The sequence below is a fragment of the Miscanthus floridulus genome, chromosome 14, assembly GCF_019320115.1.
Source record: "Miscanthus floridulus cultivar M001 chromosome 14, ASM1932011v1, whole genome shotgun sequence".
Classification (NCBI taxonomy): Eukaryota; Viridiplantae; Streptophyta; class Magnoliopsida; order Poales; family Poaceae; genus Miscanthus; species Miscanthus floridulus.
In genome coordinates this window covers 8837534-8843533 of record NC_089593.1, presented here as the reverse complement: position 1 = coordinate 8843533, position 6000 = coordinate 8837534, and positions in this window count along the sequence as shown.

Here is a 6000-nt window from a genome sequence, read left to right as displayed (position 1 = left end):
GGGGTGAATAGGCGTTTCTGAAAATTAACACCTTTAAATGCGAAAACAATTAGTAAAGGGAGTTTCCAAATTGAAAACTCCAAATAAAGAGTAGTACCACCCCTCACAAGTTAGCCACACAGTGTACAAGGTATAAATAATGTATCTAGAAGCTATAATCCTACAACACAAAGTTGGAACTAAAAATAAATATTTTCAGCACAGAGCTCTAATACCGGACATGTCCGGTATGCACGGTTTCTGCAGAACAGCCCTGAACTTGCTCCTTTCGATTTCTATCTTCAAACCAAACTGTAGGTACCTACTAGAGATATCAATATATATAGAGAACCTACACAAGAGCTAGAGCAACATAAATATTGAATGAAATATAAATTGAGACACGATATTTGTTTTACTGAAATTTGGACTCGTTCGAGTCCTACTCTCTGTTTGTTGTGTGCAACAAGGCCTGACATCTCATTTGTTGTGTGCAAGCTCATGTATCTTGCTAGTGCAACAAGGCCTAACATCTCATTTGTTGTGTGCAAGCTGAGCCAGTTTGTGTCAAACTCAGGAGATGATCACTGGCGTGCTCTTGAGAGAGTAATGAGCTACCTAAAAGGGACCATGGGCTATGGTATTTGTTATACTGGACATCTGAAAGTGCTGCAAGGCTATTGTGATGCCAACTAGATTTCTGATGCCGATGAGCTTTATGCCACAAGTGGATATGTGTTTTCGCTTGGAGATGGTGCTATCTCCTGGAAGTCTTGCAAGCAGACTATCTTAACAAAGTCTACAATGAAAGCAGAACTCACAGCATTAGATACTGCTTGATCTAAGGCTAAGTGGCTTCGTGATCTCCTTATGGATTTACCGGTTGTTGAAAAACCCATACCGACTATTTCTATGAACTATGATAACCAGACTGTGATTACGAAGGTTAACAGTTCTAAGGATAACATGAAGTCCATAAGGCATGTTAAGAGACGACTAAAATCTGTTAGAAAATTGAGAAACTCTGAAGTAATAGCGTTGGACTATGTCCACATGTCTAACAATCTGGCAGATCAGTTCACTAAGAATCTGTCACGCAATGTGATAGAAAGTGCATCGAGAGAGATGGGTTTGAGACCCACTTGAAATTTACTGTAGTGGAAACATGTTCTATGTGATCGGAGATCCCATGAAGTAGGACGGTGAAACAAGCTAGTAGTAAATTATGAGGAAAAATCCTTAGTAAGACTTATTTCTAATGCATATCTTTCCTTTCTGTAAGGCATGCTGACTTTTACCTTAATATGTTCCAAGTGGCTTGTCAAAGCAAAGATGTTGTCCTACAGAACATCTTTTGAGGAACACACCTATATGAATCAGACTGTTGGTCATAGTCTATGAGATTTGGGTGATCTCTAAATACTCATGAAAGTCACTGAAGTATGACTTATATGCTTCAAATAGAGGGGATGTCTTTTGCTGCCTAGTATCAGCTAAGGACTTTAGTGACATTCACCTCATACAAAACTATCAATTCAAGGCTTAGTCCATTGTTTAGTTGTGACTGAGTGAAACTATTGTTCTAGATCGATGTTCAACTTAACAGTCTCCATCGAAACACTGGTATATAAAAGAAATATGGTTTTAAGACTACTTTGTTACAAACCCTAGAGTTTGGTGGGGATTGTTGGATATAATATGGGCTTGGTCCATATAATATTTAACAATTAAATAAAACTTTATGGTGCGTAACATTAAGTGTTGTATGGTTTAATACCATACGGGATTTTGACTGAACGCTGACTCAGCTTATATGGTTGGAAATTATTCATCTAAATTGAGAAGCTAAGAAAAGGATAAAGGTGTGCCATACGCACGCGCGCGCCGCTGTCGGCCAGGCCGTGGGTGTGGGCGTGGCGTGGCGTGGTAGGTAGGCGTGGCCAGTCTTTTGCCACTTAAATCTACATTATCACTGGAGTTTTGCTCCTTGATGGTGGAGGCGAATTGACTGCGTCAGTTACTGTCCCTTCTGCTTCCGCTTCCCATCTCCTAGGATTCTCCGCTGCCTTCATCTTCTCTTCGCCGTCAGCAGCCATATATCCTGTCTTCCATCAGTCCAGACCTCATCTTCTACAACCACTCCCGAGAGAACCACAGATCAACAGCCTTCTGATTTCCCCGTTTCGTACCTCTACGCGCACAGAGGAGCGGGAGAGCAGGTGCCTCCGAAACTCTTGTCCGCCTAAGAATCCTACACGGGGTGAGCAGCGATTAGGTTTTTGGGGAGCGATCCACGACTGCTCGTCCATTTTCTTCTTGGAGATCGCTCTTGGATCTGTCCACTCCCTAGAACGTCAAGGCGTCTTCTTCCAGGTGATCCGTTCGTGGGACTACACTGCGAACATCTTCCTGCATCGACTGTGGTCCATGACTTTGAGCAACGCACTATGTTGACTAGTGCGAATGGAGCCTCCGATGCTCTCGGCATGGAACCCTCCGCTGGGTACAGTCTAATCTCTGTGATTACTGTATTTTATATTCTTACTGTATCAATCAGTATGTCATCTATGCATGCTGTAGCGTTCATAAGAAATATACACATGCACATATATGCTATCACAAACCTACTGATGTTATATTTCTAGATTAAACTGATAATGAAAATGCCTAAATTCCTAACATCAATCTCAGCTTTCGATTTTTCTAGGGGAAAAAATCTCAACTTGCAAAGATTCTTTTAGCAACGAACGATCTCTCGCAGAGAACCGAAGGAAATATGTGTACATATGTACTGACTACTCTTTTCATTCCAAAATATAGGCATTTTTATTTGAAAGGACCTAGGATGCCGCCTAGAGGGGGGTGAATAGGCGTTTCTGAAAATTAACACCTTTAAATACGGAAACAATTAGTAAAGGAAGTTTCCAAATTGGAAACTCCAAATAAAGAGTAGTACCACCCCTCACAAGTTAGTCACATAGTATACAAGGTATAAATAATGTATCTAGAAGCTATAACCCTGCAACGCAAAGTTAGAACTAAAAATAAATATTTTCAGCACAGAGCTCTAATACCGGACGTGTCCGGTATGAATACCGGACGTGTCCGGTATGCATGGTTTCTGCAGAACAGCCCCAAACTTGCTCCTTTCGATTTCTATCTTTAAACCAAACTGCAGGTATCTACTAGAGATATCAATATATACAGAGAACCTGCACAAGAGCTAGAGCAACACAAATATCGAATAAAATGCAAATTGAGACACGATATTTGTTTTACCAAAGTTCGGACTCGTTCGAGTCCTACTCTCCGTTTGTTGTGTGTAACAAGGCCTGACATCTCATTTGTCGTGTGCAAGCTCATGTATCTTGCTAGTGCAACAAGGCCTGACATCTCATTTGTTGTGTGCAAGCTGAGCCGGTTTGTGTCAAACCCGAGAGATGATCACTGGCGTGCTCTTGAGAGAGTAATGAGCTACCTAAAAGGGACCATGGACTATGGTATTTGTTATACTGGACATCCAAAAGTGCTGAAAGGCTATTGTGATGCCAACTGGATTTCTGATGCCGATGAGCTTTATGCCACAAGTGGATATGTGTTTTCGCTTAGAGATGGTGCTGTCTCCTAGAAGTCTTGCAAGCAGACTATCTTAACGAAGTCTACAATAAAAGCAGAACTCATAGCATTAGACACTACTGGATCTGAGGCTGAGTGGCTTCGTGATCTCCTTATGGATTTACCGGTTGTTGAAAAACCCATACCGACTATTTCTATGAACTATGATAACCAGACTATGATTACGAAGGTTAACAGTTCTAAGGATAATATGAAGTCCACAAGACATGTTAAGAGACGACTAAAATCTGTTAGAAAATTAAGAAACTCTGGAGTAATAGCGTTGTACTATGTCCACGCGTCTAACAATCTAGCAGATCAATTCACGAAGGACCTGTCACGTAATGTGATAGAAAGTGCATCGAGAGAGATGGATTTGAGACCCACTTGAAATTTACTATAGTGGTAACATGTTCTATGTGATCGGAGATCCCGTGAAGTAGGACGGTGAAACAAGCTAGTAGTAAATTATGAGGAAAAATCCTTAGTAAGACTCATTTCTGATGCATATCTTTCCTTTTTGTAAGGCAGGCTGACTTTTACCTTAATGTGTTCCAAGTGGCTTGTCAAAGCAAAGATGTTGTCCTACAGAATATCTTTTGAGGAACACACCTATATGAGTCAGACTGTTGGTCACAGTCTATGAGATTTGGGTGATCTCTAAATACTCATGAAAGGCACTGAAGTATGACTTATATGCTTCAAATAGAGGGGATGTCTTTTGCTGTCTAGTATCAGCTAAGGACTTTAGTGACATTCACCTCACACAAAACTGTCAATTCAAGACTTAGTCCATTATTCAGTTGTGACTGAGTGAAACTATTGTTCTAGATCGATGTTCAACTTAACAGTCTCCATCGAAACACTGGTATATAAAAGAAATGTGGTTTTAAGACTACTTTGTTACAAACCCTAGAGTTTGGTGGGGATTATTGGATATAATATGGGCTTGGTCCATATAATATTTAACAATTAAATAAAACTTTATGGTGCGTAACATTAAGTGTTGTATGGTTTAATACCATACGGGATTTTGACTGAACGCTGACTCAGCTTATATGGTTGGAAATTATTTATCTAAATTGAGAAGCTGAGAAAAAGATAAAGGTGTGCCACACGCGCGCACGCGCTGCCGCCGACCGGGCCGTGGTCATGGGCGTGGCGTGGCGTGGTAGGCGGACGTGGCTAGTCTTTTGCCACTTAAATCTACATTATCACTGGAGTTTTGCTCCTTGATGGTGGAGGTGAATTGACTGCGTCAGTTACTGTCCCTTCTGCTTCCGCTTTCCGTCTCTTAGGATTCTTCGCTGCCTTCGTCTTCTCTTCGTCGTCAGCAGCCATATATCTTGTCTTCTGTCAATCCAGACCCCATCTTCTGCAACCACTCCCGAGAGAACCACAGATTAGCAGCCTTCTGATTTCCCCGTTTCGTACCTCTACGCGCATAGAGGAGCGGGAGAGCAGGTGCCTTCGAAAGCCTCGTTCGCCTGAGAATCCTGCACGGGGTGAGCAGCGATTAGGTTTTTGGGGAGCGATCCATGACTGCTCGTCCATTTTCTTCTTGGAGATCGCTCTTGGATCCGTCCACTCCCTAGAACGTCAAGGTGTCTTCTTCCGGGTGATCCGTTCATAGGACTGCACTGCGAACATCTTCCTGCATCGACTGTGGTCCGTGACTTTAAGCAACGCACTATGTCGACTAGTGCGAATGGAGCCTCCGATGCCCTCGGCATGGGACCCTCCGCTGGGTACAGTCTAATCTCTGTGATTACTGTATTTTGTATTCTTACTGTATAAATCAGTATGTCATCTATGCATGCTGTAGCGTTCATAAGAAATATACACATGCACATATATGCTGTCATAAACCTACTGATGTTATATTTCTAGATTAAACTGATAATGAAAATACCTAAATTCCTAACATCAATCTCAGCTTTTGATTTTTCTAGGGGAAAAAATCTCAACTTGCAAAGATTCTTTTAGCAACGAACGATCTCTCTCAGAGAACCGAAGGAAATATGTGTACATATGTACTGACTACTCTTTTCATCCCAAAATATAGGCATTTTTATTTGAAAGGACCTAGGATTCCACCTAAAGGGGGGTGAATAGGCGTTTCTGAAAATTAACATCTTTAAATACGGAAACAATTAGTAAAGGGAGTTTCCAAATTAGAAACTCCAAATAAAGAGTAGTACCACCCCTCACAAGTTAGCCACACAGTGTACAAGGTATAAATAATTTATCTAGAAGCTATAACCCTGCAACACAAAGTTAGAACTGAAAATAAATATTTTCAGCACAGAGCTCTAATACCGGACGTGTCCGGTATGCACGGTTTCTGCAGAACAGCCCCGAATTTGCTCCTTTCGATTTCTGTCTTCAAACCAAACTACAGGTACC